The sequence below is a fragment of the Bufo bufo genome, chromosome 4 (genome assembly GCF_905171765.1).
Source record: "Bufo bufo chromosome 4, aBufBuf1.1, whole genome shotgun sequence".
NCBI lineage: Eukaryota > Metazoa > Chordata > Amphibia > Anura > Bufonidae > Bufo > Bufo bufo.
In genome coordinates this window covers 244781963-244809327 of record NC_053392.1, presented here as the reverse complement: position 1 = coordinate 244809327, position 27365 = coordinate 244781963, and the positions used below count along the sequence as shown (strand labels likewise).

At 43.6% G+C, this 27365-nt stretch overlaps 1 protein-coding gene and 1 long non-coding RNA gene across 2 annotated transcripts in view; both read right to left on the bottom strand.

Annotated features, from left to right (window-relative positions):
• LOC120998011 (solute carrier family 12 member 9-like) overlaps positions 1-27365 on the bottom strand; it is a 384693-nt gene that overhangs the window by 335553 nt on the left and 21775 nt on the right. The window lies entirely within an intron of this gene.
• LOC120998012 lies at positions 1686-27012 on the bottom strand. Its single transcript, XR_005778279.1, has 4 exons — positions 26888-27012; positions 26298-26302; positions 19412-19415; positions 1686-1696 (listed from the first exon to the last, which is right to left on the bottom strand). It is a non-coding gene; the product is annotated as an uncharacterized LOC120998012 (long non-coding RNA).

Genomic DNA, 27365 nt, shown 5'->3' with positions numbered 1-27365 from the left:
TTAGAGCTCTATCAGGGTGAATAGGACAAGGGATTAAAAGATCCCAGGTTCTAGCCCCTAAGGTGACTAATAGTAAAAAAAACACACCAAAATATTAAGTATAAATCACCCCCTTTCCCAATTTGACATAAAATATATATTAAAAAACAAATATGACCATAGGTGTCCCTGCTGAAAAAGTGACCAATGAAATATTACGGCTACATATAGGGACTAGCCACTACAAGAATAACTTGGAAAAGCTCACTAAATGTGTGACAAAAACTAGAAGAACTTGAGCTCATAAACAACCAATTAAGAAAAAATACTTTAGTGTTGCATAATAAATATTAAGTATATTACCATTAAAAAGGTAATAAACTTTTTAATGGTAATATACTTAATATTTATTATGCAACAATAAAGTACTTTTTCTTAATTGGTCGTTTATGAGCTCAAGTTCTTCTAGTTTCTGTCATATAAAATATATAAACAATAAATGAATAAACATATTACATATCGCCACGTCCGAAAAGTCCAAACTATTAAAATATTTTAAAAAAATCCTATGCGGTGAACGCTGTAACAGAAAAAAAATGCGAGATTCGCCATATTTTTTGTCAGCTTGTCCCCCCAAAAAATAGGATAGGACTGTTCAGTTATGGGCCAGACGTTCTATAAAATGCGGAATGCACGCGGCTTTTTTGGAGTTTTCTTTTTTTTTGCGTGGTATCAAATGGTATCGAGTATCGCAATACTTTTTTATGGTATCGAAGTCGAATCAAAATTTTGGTATCGTGACAACCCTAAATCTTACCATAAAAAACTGCAGAAAACCAGATGGACCCCACCAAAGTCAATGGATGTGAAAGGTGACAGATTGGTCAGTGTCATGATACTACTGTGAACTGAGCCTTAGTGGCACGGTCATGAGTACAGCGCCTGTGAATTCTTATTACGCTTACTAATGAGACCTTGTAAATTTTATTTTATGTTAGTATCTGCCTTAAGCAAACAGGAATAAGAGTGTGTGCACTCAATCTTCAATTTGAAACCATTTTGAAGGAATTTCCGGGGCCTATACTACTTCACCAACCAGCTACTGAATGCCATATCTCCTTTGCTGTTTACCAGGCAAAGGGCCGTACATTTGGTAATGGATATGGATGCTACTGCAGCTCATTACTATTCATCTGAATGGGACTGAGCTGCAGTGATCTACCAACACTGAGCAGTTACCGCGAGTGCCAATGCCCTCTTGGTCCAGGAAGTTAGACCCTCCATTCTGATATCCTGAAGCTAGGTCATGGACATTATAGGCCCAGCCAGAACCCATTAAACGAGTTGTCCTGGAATACCTAACTTTTAACTGATGCCTGTAGCTGGCCTCTGATATTGAAAAAAATCATACTTACCTGGTGCCCGCCATGTGTCTATTGTGGACATGTCACTGCTGAAGCCAGTCATTGGTTACAGTAGAGCAGGTTACCATGCCCAGGAGAAAATAAACAGTCCGGGACCAGAAGAAGGACACAAGGGAGCCAGTGCACAGGACCGGAGTGGCGTGGATCAGGTAACTATGAATCTTTCAATAGTGGAGGCCAGGTGCGGCCATCAGTTAAAAGTTAGACAGTATGGTATGACGGTCCTCTCACACTTGGAAACATGGTCCAAAGTAAGGCCTCATTCCATTCACACATACGTAGATTTGTATGATCTATACGAGTGTATTACTGTACAGCGGCAGCGGCACTAAGCACACGGCATCATAGCAACCAATGACGCCGTGCGCTCGTGCACTCAGCAGGACGGGTTTAAACGGACCGTGGTCCGTCAAAATCCACGTATGTGTGAATGAGGCCTAAGGGCTCTTTCACACTTGCGTTGTTCTGTTCCGGCATAGAGTTCCGTCGTCGGGGCTCTATGCCGGAAGAATCCTGATCAGGATTATCCCCATGCATTCTGAATGGAGAGAAATCCGTTCAGGATGCATCAGGATGCCTTCAGTTCCGGACCGGAAAGTTTTTTGGCCGGAGAAAATACCGCAGCATGCTGCGCTTTTTGCTCCGGCCGAAAATCCTGAACACTTGCCGCAAGGCCGGATCCGGAATTAATGCCCATTGAAAGGCATTAATCCGGATCCGGCCTTAAGCTAAACGTCGTTTCGGCGCATTACCGGATCCAACGTTTAGCTTTTTCTTAATGGTTACCATGGCTGCCAGGACGCTAAAGTCCTGGTTGCCATGGTAAAGTGTAGTGGGGAGCGGGGGAGCAGTATACTTACCGTCCGTGCGGCTCCCGGGGCGCTTCAGAGTGACGTCAGGGCGCCCCACGCGCATGGATGACGTGATTGCATGGATCACGTCATCCATGCGCATGGGGCACTCTGACGTCATTCTGGAGCGCCCCGGGAACCGCACGGACGGTAAGTATACTGCTCCCCCGCTCCCCACTGCTACTATGGCAACCAGGACTTTAATAGCGTCCTGGGTGCTATAGTAACACTGAACGCATTTTGAAGATGGATCCGTCTTCAAATGCTTTCAGTTCACTTGCGTTGTTACGGATCCGGCGGGCACCTCCGGCAAATGGAGTGCACGACGGATCCGGACAACGCAAGTGTGAAAGAGGCCTAAGTCATGTTGCCTGAACTGGCAATAATAGCCCTACTAATTAACAATGCTATGAAATATGTATTGGAATGCACTGGAGAAAAGGCTTGGACTTATGAAAGGAGATCAATCATATAAGCATAATAAAGATACAAATAATCTCGCAAGCAAGCAGATTTACTTCACATGTAACTGGTCCTTGGGCCAGTTTGCAGTACCTGAAGCTAGACCTTCAAATTACATTGCACTTGGCTCATACAAGTCGTGATAATTTAATATTTTGACCGTGAAAGTGTTTAGTGGTTTTGTATTCAGAAGCCAAAGAGGTGAACAGATTTCTGTGTTTTACACAAATTGTTCAAGCCAGCACTTGTACTGCAAATTAATAAACCCTTATGGTTAATTTTCAGATTAAAAATTAAATTAAATTAAAAACCAAAAAATGCTATTTGCAAGTAGCATTCAACTTGTGTGCTGTAGAAGCTCATTTACTAAAGAATTGACCTCTACCTGTTAAAGAAGGGCAGCTTCAAGTATCATTGGTTATACTGTGAACCTGAAGGAAACATCTGAAAATTAATTCCAAAGGGCAAGGAAAGTAAAGATTTACTTAAGAACATACACATGAGAAGAAAAGGCTACAAGAAAGTGTTTTGATATCCCAGTGATCACATTTGGATCAACTGTTGGGTAATTGAAGGTGCTCCATAAAGCACTGCCTAAACAAGCATCAGGGTAAGGGCTTGTTGACATGAACGTAAGGGCGGTCCGCAATGCACGGGCACCGACCGTGGGCCAGCCGCATGCGGATCCGTCCATTCCGCAAAAAGATAGAGCAAGTTCTATCTTTTTGCGGTGCGGAGGCACGGAACGGAACCGCACGGAAGCACTCCGTAGTGCTTCTGTTCCGTGCTTCCGTTCTGTTCCGCACAGCATCTCTGGATTTGCGGACGCGGTGCCCCGTGTATTGCGGACACACAATATGGCAACGGCCGTGTGAATGAGCCCTAAGGAGTAAACTTGTGAGGAAAGCCACAGGAAGACCAACAATCACAATGAAGGAGCTACAGAGTTCAGTGACTGCACGGAAGGCTCTGCATACAATCTGCCTCTACTGTATGGGAGGATGGTTACAAAAATTTTGTGTTCAGGTTAAACAATTCTGTATCTGGTTGTAACACAACTGGCTGCAGCAGTCTCCTGCTGCTGTGTCTACAGTGAGACAACAAATGTTAACTCCACCCCTCAGCTAAGTCCCATCCGAGACGGCCCCATTGAGATAGGATAGGGTCCCAGAGGTGGGACCTGTACCTGTCAGGTATTTATGGCTTAATGTAACAACTTTAGGTAGGGACAGACAAGGACAGTGAGTCCCTGAACTAGAACACAGCCCGCTTTCTCTACCTACTTGCAGTGTAAGCCCTAAATGGCAGAACCGCAACTGGATGAAGTCCCTACATTAGTATAGGTGCAGGACAAACAAGAAACACAATACAGACAGCACAAAAGCAGAGTCATATGAAATGGGTCAGAACCAGACGGGCTACACAGTACCAAAACGCTAGACAGAGAATTGTCAGACGACAAAATGGGGTCAGGAACACTGGGAACAAACAGCAATACAGGAACCAGCAACAAGGGAATCAGCTAGAGCCAACAAAGACTATCACTGGCAATGGTGTATGGCCAAGAAAGGATTTAAATAGGGTGCCGAGTCCCTGGATCAGAACCTGATAGGTCCATGACTCTGTGGTCCATTAGCTGGTCCATTTTAACTTATGCATTTAACTCTTACTATTGGAGAGCTTAATTATCTTATGGGGCACCTCCTAGACAACCACTTTAATTCAGGGGAGTAAACAGAAACATAGGGCCCCACAGCAAGATGAGATGGGCTCCTAATGCTAGAAAACTGAAGCAGCAGCAAAGTAGCAGTAATTAACAGGTCACAATAGTATAACGAAATAAAAAAGAGAAAAACTCTGAACCCCACTGGCACCTCTGGTCCCCTGTCAGTCTTTTATTCCTCGTCCTTCTCTGAACAGAAATAAAACAGCTCAGCCAATGAATGACAGGCGTCAGGCATGGGTCATCATGGCAGTAAGTGATTCCTGTGCATCACAAGGGCCCAGAAAGTAAACAGCGACAGGGGACCCAGAAGCATCAGAACGGGAAAGATGGAGGATCACATCTTTTATGCCATTCATACCTTTTTTAGAATAAGAATTAGCCGGACAAGCCCTTTAAGGCTTGGAATAATGGCGGCATATAGCAAAAAGCTACTATTGCATACAAAAAGGAATGATGTTTTTGCACCTGAATGGACCCCTTAAACATCTGGCCACCACAGTAGCTGCCATGTCTATAGTTCAATCTGTCCTTTCATTTTTGTTTTGTATAGGATTTATCGCATGACATACATTTTTGGGATCTGTGGCATTGGCTTCTAACTTTCCTGAGGCAATGTACTCATTGATATGTCAAGTACTGGAGAACAGAAACCTGCTGGAATAGCAATAGCATGCAGCAGACTAGCATAAAGCATTTAGGATTTTCAGCCTCATGCATGTAATACTTTCCATAGCTTAGCTTCAGGCAGTCACAACCTACTGTAGTGCTTCTTATTTTATAATTCTGCACAGCGTACAAACTTATATACATCACCCTAGCTGACAGCAAATATGCCGCCTCTGCTGAACGTACCAAATGCTAATTCCTAAAGTGAACTTCATCTACATTTAGTGCATGTCCTTTAGTGTTCCCATGCTCCATTTTCATTCTCTGTCCTCCTCAAAGTGTTTTTTTCAGCAAGTTCAAAACTGTTTTACCCTGCTAATCGGTCCTGGGCCGTGCCAGGCTGGCATATGAATTAATCAAACGTAGTCACTGAATTTTCCTACCTGTATTAGGCTGGCATATAAATTAATGAATATTAGTAACTGCATTTCCCTACTTGTGGTACCCTGCCTAATTAGTCATTCCTATTATCTCCTCAGAAACTTAGCTTTGCAGATGTTACAGTTAAATTTGCAGGGGCCGATTGGGAACTTAAAAGGGGTGTTCCAGCATTTTGATATTGACATTCAACTCTCAGGATAAGCCAGTAATATCAAATCTGTGGCAGTCTGACAACCTGTGCAACCACTGACCAGCTGATGAGGGGTAGGGGAACGGGGACAGCAAATAGGTACCAGAACTACACGGATCCACCCATTGTGTAGTGGATAGAGCTGCTCTCATTCATATCAGCAGGGCAGCGCAGCATTACTCAGCTCTGTCCACTACAAAACGGCCATTGCTGTATAGTTCTGGAGCCAGAGCTACTATTAGACAACTGATTGGCGGGACAATATTGATCACCCCTTTAGCCTCTTAAAGGGGTTGCCTCTTCTTGTCGTTACTTTGGCAAGATGAGACTAAACCCCGACTGCCAGCAGGCAAGGGCTGCGCTAGTTCAGTAGCTACCATTCACCCTTCATGGACCAATTTAGCTGTATAAGACCTTGAATTTTGTAGAGCAGATTAGTTTTTTAAGGGGGGGCTTTATTCATAACATGAATGGTAAAAGTCTAAACCCAGGAACGGAAGGAAGGTCTGTGAGCCTCCCCCTCTCTCTTCATGTGACCTGCTTGTCCCCATCCAGGCCTTTCTCCTTCTCCACACAGGATAAGGTGAGGCCTGCAAGTGCACTATATGTAGCTTTCACTTCAACCTGCTCCAGTTCATGGCTAGATTGTGACTAGAGCCACATTTTGGTCTGCATTCTAGCCTCAAAATAAGTCTTTAGAAGTGCCTCCTCTGCACCTACACAGCCCAAACTGTTTTCTCCTTTCTTGCTTGAACAAACATAGGTACGTTGGGCTGATCAGTTCCACCGAATGTATGCAGCTCGGGAGAAGTCCTACAGATGGGAGTGGGAGGTTAGAAAAAAAGAGGATGAGAGTCATACGTCACTATCTGAGCTGAGAGCACACTGACAGACGCAGAAGAGAGCAGAGATGTATGACGTCCAGAACTGCAGAGAACTTTGTAGACTAGTAGGATCATTCTAAATATAATCCTACAAGAAACACGTATGTTCAATGTGAAAAGAAATTGTCCCTATATTAAGAGGACAAGTGTCTAAGTGCTGTACTCACCTACCACTAGCAGTCCCATAGAGTTTTAATGGACACCAAACAATAAACGGCTCAGCACACTATATTATCAGTGTGTGGTTAATAACAAATACAGCACCCCAATTAGAGAACCACCACAACACCATCAAATACCAATATGATCATAGCTGGTTATCATCCAATAAAAACCATTGTCAGGCCCAATATATTTAGGAGAAGCTCATCCCCCAGACAGTATATACCTTCAAAATTGGTAAATGATAAAGTGCTTAGTGCAATCCGAAGATGAAGGTAACAACATAAATGCTAATAACTTAGTAGGGTACAGCTCCTCAATCCATGTGAAAAGTAAATAGACTAATACATCAAAATAGCCCAGCAGGAGACATAGTAATACAAATCTTATACCGACCAGTGTAACTTTACTCCGACGTACGTTTTGCCTTAAGCTTTCTCAGGGGCTTATGATCGTATTGGTATTTGATGGTGTTGTGGTGAACCTCTAATTGGGGTGCAGAGTTAAAATGGAGCAGCAGTGCACTTGCCCAACCGTTTACTCTCAGGGTTCCCAGCAGATTAAAGAAGATCACTGGAGGTTCCAGCCGGGGCTTTGCGATCAGTTAGCTTATTGTCAAATGACCCTTCTAACAAGTAGTGACTGTCCAAAGTGGAGAACCTCTTCATAACACCTCCACATTTTTATATGACAGGATACCCTTATTGTGCAATGTAGTATATTAGGAGTCAAACTAATAAAAAGTATAATCCCTGTCAACCTCTTTAGGATGGCAAATGACATGATTGCATTGACCTTACAGGCATTTTATCTCTATGGCAGAAGCAGGGCAAAGATGCCACTAAAAACTTTTAGTAGTGAAGTTGAACCTAATAAAGTTCCTATTTCCAACATCCGGTCTGTTTTCATCTGCTTTATTTTGTACTTTCTGTTGTTATTGCAGAAAAACCTACAGAAATTTTTCTATTAACAGCTTTATTGAGAATTACGGTACTTCATATTTTGTAGAATCAAAATCAACTGGCTCACCCAGGAGCAAACATGAACTCAGGGAGCAGTGTGCCATCCAGTGCTAGAAGCAAGCAACTGCAGTAGCTCTATCAGATAAGACTAACAGTTTAGAATCAGTATTTTCACAATTATAGGGGATTCACAAGAACATTTAAGTTCAATTAAAAATGTAAGTTTAATTAAGCAGTCCCCCAGACTTTCACAGCAGTCAAACTGTATTTAATTATACTCTGCTTAGTGGGAGCGTGAGTATGAAATATTTTTTCACATCAAGGACCCGGAAAAAGTAATACTTATTCGGTTCAGTAGCCAAAGGCTAGTAAGTTCCCGTTTGTGGTCAATATTAAAACGTAACATTTATTTTACTTGTTTTAAAATGTCAAAGAAAAAGAGGCTCAATGTTTAAAATTATATACGGCTGAGTTCTTCCCCTATGAGTACGTTACCCTGTCGCCTATGTCATAGAAACATAGAATGTGTCGGCAGATAAGAACCATTTGGCCCATCCAGTCTGCCCAATATACTAAATACTATGGATAGCCCCTGGCCCTATCTTATATGAAGGATGGCCTTATGCCTATCCCATGCATGCTTAAACTCCTTCACTGTATTTGCAGCTACCACTTCTGCAGGAAGGCTATTCCATGCATCCACTACTCTCTCAGTAAAGTAATACTTCCTGATATCACTTTTAAACCTTTGCCCCTCTAATTTAAAACTATGTCCTCTTGTAGCAGTTTTTCTTCTTTTAAATATTCTTTCCTCTTTTACCTTGTTGATTCCCTTTATGTATTTAAAAGTTTCTATCATATCCCCTCTGTCTCGTCTTTCTTCCAAGCGATACATGTTAAGGTCCTTTAATCTTTCCTGGTAAGTTTTATCCTGCAATCCATGGACCAGTTTAGTAGCTCTTCTCTGAACTCTCTCCAAAGTATCAAAAATTTAAAGGGCTTCTGTCACCCCACTAAAGTCATTTTTTTTTTTTAGGCTAGTTAAATTACTTATCCTGCGATATATGAAAATATAATGGTGTTACTTACTTTGATTCAGCAGTTTCTTCTAAAAACGAACTTTTAAAATATGTAAATTAGGTCTCTACCAGCAAGTAGGGCGGCTACTTGCTGGTAGCAGCTGCAGAAAACCGCCCCCTCGTCGTGTTGATTGACAGGGCCAGCCAGGATCTCCTCCTCCGGCCAGCCCTGTCGGCATTTCAAAAATCGCGCACCTGTGTTCATTCGGCGCAGGCGCTCTGAGATGAGGAGGCTCGCCTCCTCAGAACTCCCTCAGTGCGCCTGCGCCGATGACATCACCGAAATAGAAGACGTCATCGGCGCAGGCGCACTGAGGGAGTTCTGAGGAGGCGAGCCTCCTCATCTCAGAGCGCCTGCGCAGAATGAACACAGGCGCACGATTTTTAAAATGCCGACAGGGCTGGCCGGAGGAGGAGATCCCGGCTGGCCCTGTCAATCAACACGACGAGGGGGCGGTTTTCTGCAGCTGCTACCAGCAAGTAGCCGCCCTACTTGCTGGTAGAGACCTAATTTACATATTATAAAAGTTCGTTTTTAGAAGAAACTGCTGAATCAAAGTAAGTAACACCATTATATTTTCATATATCGCAGGATAAGTAATTTAACTAGCCCAAAAAAAAAAATGACTTTAGTGGGGTGACAGAAGCCCTTTAACTTTTTACTGTTGGGGACACCCTGAGAGTTCAATTTTTATTTAGTCGTTATTTTTTAAATGCTTCTGTGGGGATTTGAACTCACAACCATCTACATTAAAGGCAAGAATCTTAACCACTGAGCTATAGAACTCCATGTTTGCTAATTCCTAAAGTGAACTTCATCTACATTTAGTGCATGTCCTTTAGTGTTCCCATGCTCCATTTTCATTCTCTGTCCTCCTCAAAGTGTTTTTTTCAGCAAGTTCAAAACTGTTTTACCCTGCTAATCGGTCCTGGGCCGTGCCAGGCTGGCATATGAATTAATCAAACGTAGTCACTGAATTTTCCTACCTGTATTAGGCTGGCATAGGAATTAATGAATATTAGTAACTGCATTTCCCTACTTGTGGTACCCTGCCTAATTAGTCATTCCTATTATCTCCTCAGGAACTTAGCTTTGCAGATGTTACAGTTAAATTTGCAGGGGCCGATTGGGAACTTAAAAGGGGTGTTCCAGCATTTTGATATTGACATTCAACTCTCAGGATAAGCCAGTAATATCAAATCTGTGGCAGTCTGACACCCCGTACAACCACTGACCAGCTGATATGGGGTAGGGGAACGGGGACAGCAAATAGGTATCAGAACTACACGGATCCATCCATTGTGTAGTGGATAGAGCTGCTCTCATTCATATCCGCAGGGCAGCGCAGCATTACTCAGCTCTGTCCACTACAAAACGGCCATTGCTGTATAGTTCTGGAGCCAGAGCTACTATTAGACAACTGATTGGCGGGACAATATTGATCACCCCTTTAGCCTCTTAAAGGGGTTGCCTCTTCTTGTCGTTACTTTGGCAAGATGAGACTAAACCCCGAACGCCAGCAGGCAAGGGATGAGCTAGTTCAGTAGCTACCATTGTCCGCATGCTGTATGCCAGCAGTGCACACAGGTGCCTACACGTCACAGCACAGCCATACAGTTTAAAAACTCCCCCGACATGTTTCGCCACAACTGTGGCGTCCTCAGGGGAAATGGAGCTACTATCGGTTTCCGGTTTCCCCTGAGGACGCCACAGTTGTGGCGAAACATGTCGGGGAAGTTTTTAAACTGTATGGCTGTGCTGTGACGTGTAGGCATCAGTGTGCACTGCAGGCATACAGCATGCGGACATAGGCGACAGGGTAATGTACTCATAGGGGAAGAGTAGCGAGGATAGGCACAATCCTAGGATAGAATCGCAGTAACCAGACAATAACAATTAAGTATAGGGATATCTAGTCAAGATCTACATTAGCAAAGGGGCACGCAGCCAGAAAGCTGAGGAATCTGAAAATGACAACACCTCAATGATCCCCTAACATTGATAGACAATATACAGGGGTTGCTGCGATAGTGAATCCTAATTAGGTAGTATTCACATTGCAACCTAGGGGATATGCAGCAATATCCCTATTGTTATCCCCATATGAGTACACTCTAAAATATAGTACTGCAATTGGAGAGTGAGAAGGACTTGGTGAAGTTACCCAGTCACAGAGCCCAGCCGTATATAATTTTAAACATTGAGCCTCTTTTTTTAAAACAAATAAAATAAATGTTGCGTTTTAATATTGACCACAAACGGGAACTTACTAGCCTTTGGCTACTGAACCGAATAAGTATTACTTTCCCGGGTCCAAAAGGGTCCTTGATGTGAAAAAATATTTCATACTCACGCTCCCACTAAGCAGAGTAGCAACATTTTAGACTTCTAGTTCATCAGGCTTATTGTGACATCATGGGTTCCATACAGGAACAATGGGGGAGATTTATCAAAACTGGTAGAACTGGATTAGTTGCCATAGCAACCACTCAGATTCCACCATTCATATTTCAGAGCTCCTTTTGGGAAATCAAAGGTGGAAGGTGATTGGTTGCTATGACCAACTAAACCAGTTTTCATCTACACCAGTTTTGATAAATCTCCCCTCAATGATACCACAATAAGGCTCCATTCACACGACCGTATTTTTCCGCCACATCCGATACACATTGTGTTCTGTCCACATCCGTTTACTCATTCCGCAGCCCCGCAATAAAAGATAGAACATGTCCTATTCTTGTCCATCTTGTGGACATGAATAGGCATTGTTACAATGGGTCCACACAAAAATGCATGCAACACAGACGTCACCCATATTTTTTTTGTGGATCTGCATTTTGAGGACTGCAAAATACATATGGTTGTGTAAATGCACCCATAAATGCATCATATTCAAGATTCCCCTGAGCAGAGTAGTAGGGTTTCTGATTTATAATCTTTCATCAGGTTTAGGGCTCATGCACACCACCGTGTCTTTTGTCCACATCCGATCCGCAATTTTTGTGGGTCGGATGCACACCCATTCACTTCAATGGGGCTGCAAAAGATGCGGACAGCACACTGTGTATGTCTTTTCCGCGGCACCTGCAACAAAAACAGAACATGTCCTATACTTGTCAGTTTTACGGACAAGGATAGGACTGTTCTATAGATGGCAGGATATTCCGTTCTGCAAAATGCGGAGCGCACACTGCCGGTATCCGTGTTTTGTGTAGCCACAATGTGCGGACTGCAAAAACACCAAGAGTCATGTGCATGAACCCTAAACCTGATGAAAGATTATAAATCAGAAACCCTACTACTCTGCTCAGGGGAATCTTGATATGAAATGAATACTGCAGTAGATGTCTGGAGTTCTGTTCTGTTCTTGAATTTCCTTTCTATTGTAATATCTTGTTATATCACAGAATCAAGCATTAGGAATATAAATCAACAGGTTGTCTGTGCAATGATTAGACATGTTTAAAGGGGTTTTCCGAGTGTTTCCTATTACATAGTAATATAGTAAGATAGTTTGTAAGCCTGAAAAAAAGACATCCGTGCATTCAGTTCAGCCTGTTATTGATGACCTATCCTCAGTATGATTTGCGGCTGGTAAAATATATACACACTGCGGGGGTCTGACACCTGTTGCAGTCCCCCAGACCTGGGAGCATCTGCAACTACTGTTATGTTTATTATGTACTGATGTATATTTTCATATGTTTTAGGATGCTCACTCCAGTTAAAGAAGGTATGGTTGGCAATGGTTGGCAGGAACAGGGCTAACCACTCTGTTCCTCCCCTCTTGGTATAAGTGGGCTGGTTCTGCTTCCTGCCAGGAGAGGTAGTTGCAGTTCAGACAGAGTGGAGGGAGGAAGCACAGGCCAGAGGTCCTACTCCTAGAGTTGGTTAATCCATTCTCCCGTGAGATCACTACTCCAGAGAGATTCACAGAATCAGAGACACTGCTTCCACGAAGCTTCAGTGTGTCTAGACAGCAGAGCGATCAGCAAAATCACAGCTTTACAGACCCTGCTTCAGGTGAAGGAGTATGCCTCAGACACCTATCACCTAGAACAGCCACCAGGCCAGACAAACATCTTGTATCACACAGAGAGCACCAATATCCTTAAACACTAAGTAAAGAGAGACTTTTATAAGTTTACTTCTGGCCTGATTCTTCAAATCACCTTTCCACTGCACCGATCCCCAGGGAGCAACGACCTCAGGGAGTACATTGTGATACAAGCCCTCATCAGGGCCACTATCACTCCCATTCTCTGCACTGTCTCACTGCACCAGCAACCCTACTGACCAGCTGTTTGAGGAGACCACGGCACTCCGGTGAGTGCCACAGCCTTCTCGCAGATTACCAAACACAGGACTGGATAGCGGCTGTACTTGATATTGAAGCTCAGCCCCATTTACTAGGCCATGTGACCGATGAACGTGACGTCACTGGCCTACGAAAAAGACGCAGTGCTTACCAAAGCCCCACAGTCTCCTCAAACAGTTGATCAGAAGTCGGACCCCCGCTGATCTAATATTGATAACCTACCTTGAGGATAGGCCATCAATATCAAAATCCCAGAAAACTCCTTTAAAACCAACAGTGTGTTCTACATGAGATATGAATGTCCTTAACAGAGTAATCTCTATGAACTCCAAATTCCCTAGTTATTTTAAAGTGGGTTGTCATAGTGGGATAACTCCTTTAACTTGTAAAACTTGTAAATCACACAAATATCAGGAGTGTTCAATGTTGGAAACATGGGTGAATTTCCCATATGCATTACTGTGTAGCTCTGAGAATATCACGCTTGCACTGTCCCTATGACAACATTACAAAAGAGATTTCACAAGACAAAACTAATCACTCTACAAAAAGGTTTAATAACCCAGAAAAATGAAAGTACAAGCAGAGCTCGAATTTCTCAGACCCACCCTTAAAGGGATTTTCCAGAATTAGGAAATATGGCTGCTTTATACCAACAACAGTGCGCACACATGTCCCAAGATAGTGCGTGGTATTCCAGCTGAGCCTCATTCACTTCAAAGGAGCTGAGCTGTAATATCAGATACTCCCCACAAGCTAGTGTGGTGTCGCTTTAGGAAAAAAAACATGTTTTTCTAATCCTAAAGAACCCCTTAAATTTGTGCTTCTTGTCTTGTCCAGTAAACCACTTATATAGCTTTGCAAATACTTAATTTGTGAAAACAGGCAGAACAGTACAGTAAAAAGATGTATCACTGAAAAGTACAGCCTGCAAAGAATATTTCCAGACTGGCAGGTCCAAACCAGACATTGTAATACAAACAGTTTGATGCACATGAATTGAAACTTTAAACAAGATGAGATCGATGGAGGGAATTATTAGTAGCAGGGGCCAGACACCATCCTGCAAACGAGACAGTTATGAAATTGGAGATTTAATTTTTAAGCCACATTGCCCAGCAAGCGTAAAAGTATACAAAAGTACACAATAGTACACAAAGGTATACCAAACACATAATTTTTTTTTAGATGGACCTGTATAATAGAACCCTCAAAATGTAAATGTCTGTCTAAAATGCATTTGTTTGCAGTATATGGTATATATTTTTTATATATATATATATATATATATATATATATATATATCCCATATTTTTTGGACTATAAGACACACTTTTTTCCAGCCAAAAATGGTGGGGAAGTGACAGTGCGTCTTATAGACTGAATGTGGGAGACATGGGGAGGTAAGTGCAGCTCTGGTCTTCTTCCGGGTCCTGACCGCGCACAGGGGCAGGATGTAGTGCACGCAGTTAAACAGTACACAACGCGACCCAGAAGAAACGGTGCGGTGAGTCCTGGATCTGCAGCGCAGTCCGGAGCAAGCAAGGTAATTTTTTTTTATTTTTTTTTTAACATCTTATCTGAGGTCTGATGGGGGCTGAGGATGCGATCTGAGGCTAAGTGGGGCTGAGGGGTGTGATCAGAGGCTGATATGGTCTGACTGGGGGTCTGATCTGAGTCTAATGGGGGCTGGGGGGTCTCATGTGGGCTAGGGGGTCCGATCTGAGGCTGAGTGGGGCTGGGCGGGTCTGATCTGAGGCTGATAGGGTCTGATTGGGGAGTCTGACCTGAGTCTGATGGGGGCTGGGGGTGTGATCTGCGTCTGATGGGGGCTAGGTGTCTGTTGGGGGCTGATTTGAGGCTGATGGGGCCTGTGAGGTCCCATCTTAGGCTGATTTGGGCTAGGGGGTCCAATCTGAGGCTGATTGGGGGGCTGATCTGAGGCTTATGGAGGCTGGGCGGGTCTGATCTGAAGCTGATGGAGGCTGGGGGTTCTGATCGGAGGCTGAGCTTAGGCTAATGGAGGCTGGGGGTCTGATGGGAGGCTGATGGAAGCTGGGGGGTCTGATCTGAGGCTGATGGAGGTTGAGAGGTCTGACTGAGACTGATGGAGCTTGGGGTTCTGATTTTAGGGTCTTATCTGAGGTCTGATGAAGAATGGGGGTCTGATGAAGAATGGGGGTCTGCTCTGAGGTCTGATGGAAAATATTTTTTTCTTATTTTCCTCTTCCAAATCCTAGGTGCATCTTACAGTCCAGGGCATCTTATAATCCGAAAAATTCGGGAAGTGTTTTGTCCAAACTTGACGTGGGCAGTCAAAAGCTGGCCATAGACATGAGATCAAAGATGTCCGGAATAGGCAATTTTGGCTAACTGTCGTTTTAAAAAATTGCGCAAACTTTAAAGGGGTTTTGCCACAAACTACTTTTCACTCTAAGGTGTATTTTCATCAATTACCGTATTTTTCACTTTATAAGACGCACCTGATAAGACCCTCGGACCCAACGGATGCGCTGTGCAGCATAGCGGCCAGCGAAGTATCCGCTTTATAAGACGCACTGCCATTTTCCCCCCACTTTTGGGGGGGGGGAAGTGCATCTTATAAAGCGAAAAATACGGTACTCTAGCTCCCATTCCTCCTTGGATATTTTTCTTTTTTCAAATTTAAAAACCACTGAGTAAAGAGAAAATATATTTGGTAACATATCTGAGAATGTCTAACAATTCACTGCCTGTATAGATACTAAAATGAAATATATATATTTTTTTTATTAAGTATTAAATGTTAAAAACTATTTAATGGGCAGATGCCCTTATATCACAGGCTCTAAACTCTAAGTTTGCGAGTCCATTAGTGTTTATGAGAGGGGCTACCACTGTGTACAACAATCAAATACTGGTATATCTTGTTCTGAAGTTAGAGGTATAGGTAAATGAGTACCAGGGCTAGATCCATATTTTGGTGATATAACTCATACTTTCACCAGAATAGATGGGATAATAGATCCCTGTTAGTGATTGTAACATAATGCCCATGGATTCAATATAATTAGACAGAACATATATGTCTCTGTTGTGTGTGTGCAGTGGCTGCCTGAGATGATCCAGGCTCTCTCTAGTACAGATCCAATGTGGGACATTAAGTTGAATGCATCCAAAAATGTGTGTATAGTTTCTGTCGCTTAGACAATTATATCTATGGTTCTCAACGCGTTTCTCTGGCTATCATCAGATCATCAGGTATGAATAGGGGACATTCATGTAATATAAATAGCAACTGATACTTTGTGTTAGGCCTCATGCACACGACAGTATTTTTTTCACGGTCCGCAAAACGGGGTTCCGTTGTTCCATGATCCGTTTCCGTTTTTTTTTTCGTGTGTCTTTCTTGATTTTTGGAGGATCACCAGACATGAAAAGTGAAAAAAAAATCTAAGTCAAGTTTGCCTTTAAAATTATAGGAAAAAAACGGACACGGATTACGGACGCGGATGACAATCTTGTGTGCCTCCGTGTTTTTTCACGGACCCATTGACTTGAATGGGTCCGCGAACCGTTGTCCGTGAAAAAAATAGGACAGGTCATATTTTTTTGATGGACTGGAAACACGGATCACGGACGCGGATGACAAACAGTGCATTTTTCGAGTTTTCAACGGACCCATTGAAAGTCAATAGGTCCGCAGAAAATCACGGAAAACGGAACAACGGACACGGAACCCAACAACGGTCGTGTGCATGAGGCCTTAGTTGTAGACACACAAAGTATCAGATTGATGCATGTGCAACCGTGTCAGAAGAAACACGCTATTCCCTGATGTTGGGAGAATGAGCATATGTCTAATGGTCACATACCAGAAATCAAAAGCAAAACAAGTGCACCCCTACTGATGACGAGGGATCTCGCATCAGGTATACAAATTCAAACAAACAAAGAGAAGACGCAGCCCCTACAGGTAGTGCGGGGCCACGCGGCGGCTCTGGTACGGCCATACCAGTCGGACAAGCGGTCCCTCACTACCTGTAGGGGCTGCGTCTCCTCTTGGTTTGTTTGTTTGAATTTTATTTTTGCTGTCCCATCATGCCTTAGGGCAGTGAGATGTGTCCTGACATCAGCAACTCATGTGTAATCATGAAGCTTCCTACGTCCTACATTACAAAAAATAATAATAATCACCAAAAAAATTAATGAAAATAACTTACATATGTATGAAGATCCAAACAACTTTATTGTAAGTATATATAAACATATAAACAATACATACATATATAATAAAACAGGCAGCACAAGGCGGGACACACAGATGAGTAGCAGGACCCAAGGAGAGGCCGGGAGATCGATGCACGGAATAACAGGGAAAAAGAATGCTAGCTGAAAGAGCATACCTCAAAATCTCATAGCAGCAACGCCCCAAACAAAGTGCAAAGGAGACGATTGTAGAGATTGAGGTTGAAATAAAAAGGACAAAGTATGAACATACCCTGGATGGTGCAGAGATCTCTCGGCCGACTCCTGACCCAACGCCGTTTCGCCAGCAGATCTGGCTTCTTCCGGGGATCCGCAGATCTGCTGGCGAAACGGCGTTGGGTCAGGAGTCGGCCGAGAGATCTCTGCACCATCCAGGGTATGTTCATACTTTGTCCTTTTTATTTCAACCTCAATCTCTACAATCGTCTCCTTTGCACTTTGTTTGGGGCGTTGCTGCTATGAGGTTTTGAGGTATGCTCTTTCAGCTAGCATTCTTTTTCCCTGTCATTTCGTGCATCGATCTCCCGGCCTCTCCTTGGGTCCTGCTACTCATCTGTGTGTCCCGCCTTGTGCTGCCTGTTTTATTATATATGTATGTATTGTTTATATGTTTATATATATACGTACAATAAAGTTGTTTGGATCTTCATACATATGTAAGTTATTTTCATAAATTTTATGGGTGATTATTATGACTCCTTGGGGGTCTGATGTTTTTGATATTAATCTGTCCGGTTAATATTGGTTGTCCTACATTACAAGGCTCCAATGCAGGACCCTACAGCAACTATCAAAACAAATTTGTCACAGGGTGCACTGGTAAGGGTACTTTCACACTTGCGTTTTTCTTTTCCGGCATAGAGTTCCGTCCTAGGGGCTCTATACCGGAAAAGAACTGATCAGGCATATCCCCATGCATTCTGAATGGAGAGCAATCCGTTCAGGATGCATCAGGATGTCTTCAGTTCAGTCTTTTTGATTGATCAGGCAAAAGATTAAACCGCAGCATGCTAAAAAACGGAAGACTTGCCTGAATGCCGGAACCAGCATTTTTTTCCATAGGAATGTATTAGTGCCGGATCTGGCATTCAAAATACCGGAATGCCGTATCCGCTCTTCTGGTCTGCGCATGCGTAGACTGAAAAATAGGTGAAAAAATAAATGCCGGATCCATTTTTCCGGATGACACCGGAAAGGCCTCATGCACACGACCGTTGTGTGCATCCGCGGCCGTTCCTCCGTTTTCTGTTTTTTTTTCGCGGACCCATTGACTTTCAATGGGTCCGTGGAAAAATCGGAAAATGCACCGTTTGGCTTCCGCGTCCGTGATCCGTTTTTCCAGTCCGTGAAAAAAATATGACCTGTCCTATTTTTTTCACGGACAACGGTTCACGGACCCATTCAAGTCAATGGGTCCGTGAAAAATCACGGATGCACACAAGATAGTCATCCGTGTCCGTGATCCGTGTCCGTGATCCGTGTCCGTTTTTCCTATCATTTTCAATGCAAACTTGACATTTTTTTTTTTTTTCACTTTTCATGTCCGTGGATACTCCAAAAATTAAGGAAGACCCACGGAAGAAAAAACGGTAACGGACCACGGAACAACGGAAATCCGTTTTGCGGACCGCAAAAAAAAAAACGGTCGTGTGCATGAGGCCAAAGACAGATCCGGCATTTCAATGCATTTTTCTGACTGATCAGGCATTTTTAACCACCTCCGGACCGCTGTACGCAGATTCGCGTTCCGGAGGTGGCAGCGCTGCGCACAATGACGCATATACGCGTCATCTCGCGAGACGCGAGATTTCGCTCCAAGCCGGCCCGCGCATGCGCATCGCGGGCCGGCAAAATTCAAAGAAGAAGTTCGTCACCAGCCTGCCAGCAACGATCATTGGCTGGCAGGCTGGCGATTTTTAAAAAATCCAATCAAAAGTCATATAACAGATCATATTAGTAAATATGATCTGTTATATGGCTTCTCTGCTCCTCTGCTGGTCCTTTTCGTCGGTTGGATCCAGCAGAGAAGCAGACTGAACTGTGAGTACACCAAACACTTCACTGTAGCCCCTGATCACCCCCCTGCACCCCAATTAACCCTTTGATCACCCCTTTGATCGCCCCTGTCAATCACTAGTGAAAGGAAAAAAAGTGATCAGTGTAAACTGTCACTTTTTTTTTTTCACTGGTATTGGCTGTTAGGTTTTAGGGATAGTTTAGGCCCCTTGGTTAGGTAGTTAGCGTCAGTTAGCGCCCACCCCACCGCACCGCAGTCACTTTTATTCGCTGAATAGCGTATCGCTAATCAGCATTTGTACTTTTATAGTATCTGTAAGTGATCAAAACTGATCACGGTCAGATCTATAATAGTATTAGTGTCACTTTAGTTCGCCCTCCACCCAAAACGCAGTGTTTGCCCGATCAGGCCTGATCGGTCGCCCACACGTGCGTTCACCCACGCCCGCCCCACCGCAGTGACAAAAAATATATTTTTTTTGATCACTGCACTTTCATTTTACACGCACTGCGGCGATAAAAAAATCAGTTTTGATATTTTTTATCAACCGCAGCGGCCTTCGGTACTTCGCTAGCCTCCCCTTTGTAAGACAGGTTTGCTTTTTTTCTTGGGTAGTCTCAGGGAATACCCCTAAATTTAGTAGTCCAAAATGTCAAACAGGGGGTATTCTTCTGAAGAGGCCTACAGGATTCTGACCCAGTCGGATGAGGAGTGGGAACCCTCATCTGACGAATCTAGCGGGTCAGAATATGAACCTGTGGAAAGCAGTGGCTCTCTGACCCAAAGTTCGGACGAGGAGGTGGAGGTCCCTGGCAGCACCAGGCGTACCCGGCCCCGTGTCGCTAGACCACAGGTTATGCAGGATCCGCTTCAAGAGCAGCAGAGTGGGGCTGTCGCTGCCGGATCACGTGGTGAGGCATACACCAGCAGCGCAGCCCTCCCTGGACCTAGTACCAGCACTGCCGTACAACATGGTGACGTGGCGAGCACCAGAAGGGCAGTTGAAGCTGGTACGGTGGCACGTGCACTAGTTACCCCGTCGCAGCCACCGCGCAGACAGGCCCGTAGAGCCCCTAGAATCCCTGAGGTGCTGGCAAACCCTGATTGGCAGTCACCAACTTCAGCCGCACCTGTAGTTCCCCCTTTCACCGCCCAGTCTGGAGTTCGGGTTGAGACGGCTCAAATCGGTTCGGCCCTGGGATTTTTTGAGCTGTTCTTGACTGCGGAGCTCTTGGACTTAGTCGTGGCAGAGACCAACCAGTATGCCACACAATTTATATCCGCCAACCCGGGAAGCTTTTATGCCCAGCCTTTCCGGTGGAAACCAGTCCAAGTTTCCGAAATTAAAAATTTTTTGGGCCTTCTCCTCAACATGGGCCTGACAAAAAAGCATGAATTGCGGTCATATTGGTCAACGCACCCGATTCATCACATGCCCATGTTCTCTGCTGCTATGTCCAGGGCACGATTTGAGGCCATCCTCCGTTTCCTGCATTTTAGCGACAACACCACCTCCCGTCCCAGAGGCCACCCAGCTTTTGACCGGCTCCACAAAATTCGGCCCCTCATAGACCATTTCAACCAGAAATTTGCAGATTTGTATACCCCCGAGCAAAACATCTGCGTAGACGAGTCCCTAATACATTTTACCGGGCGCCTTGGCTTCAAACAGTACATCCCAAGCAAGCGTGCCCGGTATGGGGTCAAATTGTATAAGCTCTGTGAAAGGGCCACAGGCTATACCCACAAATTTCGGATCTATGAGGGAAAAGATCAGACCCTGGAGCCGGTCGGTTGCCCTGACTACCTGGGGAGCAGTGGGAAGACAGTCTGGGACTTGGTGTCACCCTTATTCGGCAAGGGGTACCATCTTTATGTGGACAATTTTTACACAAGTGTGGCCCTCTTTAGGCATTTGTTTCTAGAACGGATTTGCGCCTGTGGCACCGCGCGAACTAGTCGCGTGGGCTTCCCCCAACGGCTTGTAACCACCCGTCTTGCAAGGGGGGAGAGGGCTGCCTTGTGTAACGAAGAACTGCTCGCGGTGAAATGGAGAGACAAGCGTGACGTTTACATGCTCTCCTCCATTCACGCAGACACGACAATCCAAATTGAGCGAGCAACCCGTGTCATTGAAAAGCCCCTCTGTGTCCACGACTATAATGCGCTCATGGGAGGGGTGGACTTCAATGACCAGATGTTGTCTCCGTATTTAGTTTCCCGCAGAACCAGACGCTGGTATAAGAAGGTGTCTGTATATTTAATTCAATTGGCGCTGTACAATAGTTTTGTTCTCTACAGTAAGGCTGGGAGAACACGATCTTTCCTCAAATTCCAGGAAGAGATCATCGAGAACCTCCTTTACCCAGGAGGTTCCGTGGCCCCATCCACCAGTGTAGTTAGCCGACTACACGAGCGACATTTCCCCAGTGTCGTTCCTGGTACCTCAACCCAACCGTCACCCCGAAAAAGATGTCGTGTCTGTAGCAGGAGTGGAATAAGGCGTGACACCCGCTATTTCTGTCCTGACTGTCCTGACCACCCTGCCCTATGCTTTGGTGAGTGTTTCCGGAAGTACCACACACAGGTACACCTAGCATAGGGATTGCATCTCACAGGACAGGCACACAGGGCTATTAGGGCCCTTTTACTCTCAGCTGCTGCAAACCTCTCCTTTCACCTGGGATAAAGTGCATAACGTACTTCGCCACATCTTTGGGCGATTTGCGCTTTGCACATTGTCCCATGGGGAAGGAGAGGTTTGTTCTATAAAGGTAAAAAAAACTAAACAAAAAAAAAATTACCGGTAAGTAAAAAAGTTAAAAAAGTTAAAAAAAAGTTAATATGTTCTGTTCTAAAGTTAATAAAGTTATTGCTTTGCGGCCTGGTTTTTTCTTTTTTGTTTTGTTTTTTTTACCTTTCAGGTGGACCAACCGATCGACCAGCTGCAGCACTGATGTGCATTCGGACAGAAGCATTGCGCTGCTGTCAGATTACACGCAAGTCGGTGTATGCGGCGCTGCAAGACGAGATTTCTCCTCTGCAGTAAAAGATATGTTTGCCGAGGCATATGAGCTGAGGAGGTGGCGGTGTTCATATACTTTGGCAAACACTTTGTATATATAAAAAAAAAAATCCCGGCAATGATTTATTCATCCACATCGATTGATGTGAATGGAGAAATCTGGTTTGCCAGGGCATACGAGCTGAAGTGGGTATGGATGTTGGGCGGAGCTCCTATGTCCTGGCAGACGCCTTTCCCCTCCTTTTTCTTTTTTTGGCAGAGATTTTTTCATCCACATTGATCGATGCGAATGAAGAAATCTGTGCCGTTCATTTTTTTCTTTCAGTCCAGAGGCTGAACGGAAAAAAAAAATCTCATTACCCGTATGCTCAATATAAGGAGAATAGCAGAAACTCCTAATGCTGGGCATACATGTAATGATTGCGGAGACCCTCAAATGCCAGGGCAGTACAAACACCCCACAAATAACACCATTTTGGAAAGAAGACACCCCAAGGTATTCGCTGAGGGGCATATTGAGTCCATGAAAGATTGAAATTTTTGTCCCAAGTTAGCGGAAAGGGAGACTTTGTGAGAACAAAATCAAAAAAATCAATTTCCGCTAACTTGTGCCAATAAACTCGCCATGCCCCTCATTGAATACCTTGGGGTGTCTTCTTTCCAAAATGGGGTCACATGTGGGGTATTTATACTGCCCTGGCATTTTAGGGGCCCCAAAGCGTGAGAAGAAGTCTGGTATCCAAATGTCTAAAAATGCCCTCCTAAAAGGAATTTGGGCCCCTTTGCCCACCTAGGCTGCAAAAAAGTGTCACACATCTGGTATCTCCGTACTCAGGAGAAGTTGAGGAATGTGTTTTGGGGTGTCTTTTTACATATACCCATGCTGGGTGAGATAAATATCTTGGTCAAATGCCAACTTTGTATAAAAAAATGGGAAAAGTTGTCTTTTGCCAAGATATTTCTCTCACCCAGCATGGGTATATGTAAAATGACACCCCAAAACACATTCCCCACCTTCTCCTGAGTATGGAGATACAAGATGTGTGACACTTTTTTGCAGCCTAGGTGGGCAAAGGGGCCCACATTCCAAAGAGCACCTTTCGGATTTCACAGGTCATTTACCTACTTACCACACATTAGGGCCCCTGGAAAATGCCAGGGCAGTATAACTACCCCACAAGTGACCCCATTTTGGAAAGAAGACACCCCAAGGTATTCCGTGAGGGGCATGGCAAGTTCCTAGAATTTTTTATTTTTTGTCACAAGTTAGTGGAAAATGATGATTTTTTTTTTTTTTTTTTTTTTCATACAAAGTCTCATATTCCACTAACTTGTGACAAAAAATAAAAAGTTCTATGAACTCACTATGCCCATCAGCGAATACCTTGGGGTCTCTTCTTTCCAAAATGGGGTCACTTGTGGGGTAGTTATACTGCCCTGGCATTCTAGGGGCCCAAATGTGTGGTAAGGAGTTTGAAATATCAAAAAAGATATTTATCTCACCCAGCATGGGTATATGTAAAAAGACACCCCAAAACACATTCCTCAACTTCTCCTGAGTACGGGGATACCAGATGTGTGACACTTTTTTGCAGCCTAGGTGGGCAAAGGGACCCATATTCCAAAGAGCACCTTTCGGATTTCACAGGTCATTTTTTACTGAATTTGATTTCAAACTCCTTACCACACATTTGGGCCCCTAGAATGCCAGGGCAGTATAACTACCCCACAAGTGACCCCATTTTGGAAAGAAGAGACCCCAAGGTATTCGCTGATGGGCATAGTGAGTTCATGGAAGTTTTTATTTTTTGTCACAAGTTAGTGGAATATGAGACTTTGTATGAAAAAAAATAAATAAAAAAAAATCATCATTTTCCACTAACTTGTGACAAAAAATAAAAAATTCTAGGAACTCGCCATGCCCCTCACGGAATACCTTGGGGTGTCTTCTTTCCAAAATGGGGTCACTTGTGGGGTAGTTATACTGCCCTGGCATTCTAGGGGCCCAAATGTGTGGTAAGGAGTTTGAAATCAAATTCAGTAAAAAATGACGAGTGAAATCCGAAAGGTGCTCTTTGGAATATGGGCCCCTTTGCCCACCTAGGCTGCAAAAAAGTGTCACACATCTGGTATCTCCGTACTCAGGAGAAGGTGGGGAATGTGTTTTGGGGTGTCATTTTACATATACCCATGCTGGGTGAGAGAAATATCTTGGCAAAAGACAACTTTTCCCATTTTTTTATACAAAGTTGTCATTTGACCAAGATATTTATCTCACCCAGCATGGGTATATGTAAAAAGACACCCCAAAACACATTCCTCAACTTCTCCTGAGTACGGGGATACCAGATGTGTGACACTTTTTTGCAGCCTAGGTGGGCAAAGGGGCCCATATTCCAAAGAGCACCTTTCGGATTTCACTCGTCATTTTTTACTGAATTTGATTTCAAACTCCTTACCACACATTTGGGCCCCTAGAATGCCAGGGCAGTATAACTACCCCACAAGTGACCCCATTTTGGAAAGAAGAGACCCCAAGGTATTCGCTGATGGGCATAGTGAGTTCATAGAACTTTTTATTTTTTGTCACAAGTTAGTGGAATATGAGACTTTGTAAGGAAAAAAAAAAAATCATCATTTTCCGCTAACTTGTGACAAAAAATAAAAAGTTCTATGAACTCACTATGCCCATCAGCGAATACCTTAGGGTGTGTACTTTCAGAAATGGGGTCATTTGTGGGGTGTTTGTACTGTCTGGGCATTGTAGAACCTCAGGAAACATGACAGGTGCTCAGAAAGTCAGAGCTGCTTCAAAAAGCGGAAATTCACATTTTTGTACCATAGTTTGTAAACGCTATAACTTTTACCCAAACCATTTTTTTTTTACCCAAACATTTTTTTTTGATCAAAGACATGTAGAACTATAAATTTAGAGCAAAATTTCTATATGGATGTCGTTTTTTTTGCAAAATTTTACAACTGAAAGTGAAAAATGTCATTTTTTTGCAAAAAAATCGTTAAATTTCGATTAATAACAAAAAAAGTAAAAATGTCAGCAGCAATGAAATACCACCAAATGAAAGCTCTATTAGTGAGAAGAAAAGGAGGTAAAATTCATTTGGGTGGTAAGTTGCATGACCGAGCAATAAACGGTGAAAGTAGTGTAGGTCAGAAGTGTAAAAAGTGGCCTGGTCTTTCAGGGTGTTTAAGCACTGGGGGCTGAGGTGGTTAAGACTGATCAGAATCCTTATCAGTCTTAGGCCTCATGCACACGACCGTTGTGTGCATCCGCGGCCGTTGTTCCGTTTTCCGTTTTTTTACGCGGACCCATTGACTTTCAATGGGTCAGTGGAAAAATCGGAAAATGCACCGTTTGGCTTCCGCATCCGTGATCCGTTTTTCCAGTCCGTGAAAAAAATAAGACCTGTCCTATTTTTTTCAATGACAACGGTTTACGGACCCATTCAAGTCAATGGGTCCGTGAAAAATCACGGATGCACACAAGATAGTCATCCGCGTCCGTGATCCGTGTCCGTGATCCGTGTCCGTTTTTCCTATCATTTTCAATGCAAACTTGACTTAGTTTTTTTTTTTCACTTTTCATGTCTGTGGGTCCTCCAAAAATCAAGGAAGGCACACGGAAGAAGAAACGGTCACAGATCACGGAACAACGGAAATCCGTTTTGCGGACCGCAAAAATAAACGGTCGTGTGCATGAGGCCTTACAAATGCCATCAGTTGGCATGCGTTTTGCCGGATCCGGCAGGCAGTTCCGGCGACTAAACTGCTTGCCGGATCACTCTGCCGCAAGTGTGAAAGTAACCTAAGCTAATAACTTTAGAATAAGGCGGTTTCGATAAATGGTAGTATTTGGGAGAAAGTGATATATCTGTTGGGTGGCATACATTTATATTATTGGCACAGCCCCTTTGAGCTGGCCACACATAAAATAACTATCATCCGAAATGCAGCTAATCAGTAGTCCATCAGATCGTTCATACAAATGATCCAACCATTAACAAACCAAACTAAACTGGTAGAGCAAAGAGAAGAGGGACTATAAAAGAAAAAGTATAGCAACATAGTGAGCAAATGACTAGACTTGCCATATACTTGCATTTTCAGGCAACCAGAGATGAAAAAAAAAAATCTTACAGCACATTTTCGGCAGACAACACGCTGACATTGGTCATCACAGACATATAATTTCTAAACGATTTCCAAAATGGTTGAAGTCAGCAAATTTTGGCCAAATTTCTGTTATGTGTAGGGTAAGGTGGCCACTTGCAGAACCCCAAAAAGGAGGACATCACACCCCGAAAAGGAGGACATCGTACCGGGGACAGTGGCGCACAATAGTTCAATATTACATTATACAAAATATCCATATCACTATATACAAGAAGATGTATAACTTACATCAGCTGTACATATATAATTATATACAGAAGATACCCAGGTTATACCAGCACGCTCCATATCACTATATACAAGAAGATGTATAACTTATACCAGCTGTACATATATAATTATATACTAGAGATGCCCAGGTTATACCAGCATGGTCCATATCACTGTATCCAAGAAGATGTTATACGGTATAACATCTTCTTGTATCACGCTGATGATATGACCATTTCCTGTTTGAACACTTCTATTCCTTATACTACATTTCTTAGAATAGTTGAGTTGCTACATTTACCATCCACAGACAGCTAATTCATGTCTATGTTCTCTTTATTCCAGTTCATCTGCTAGTAAATGGAGAGAAGTAGGTGTGAGAGGGAAAATGAAAGCGAAAGTACTTAACTATTAGTCTCTTACAGTATTTCTCATGCATCAAGAAATGAGAGTATTTACAAGCGTTGTAGAAGAGTTTGGGGGCCATTTATTAACACTGGTGTTTAGACGCCTTTTAGGAAAGTGCATCCTCCCATAAACGATGGCCTCTGCCCCTGTTACAGAGACGGCCACAGTTCCAAGATAACAC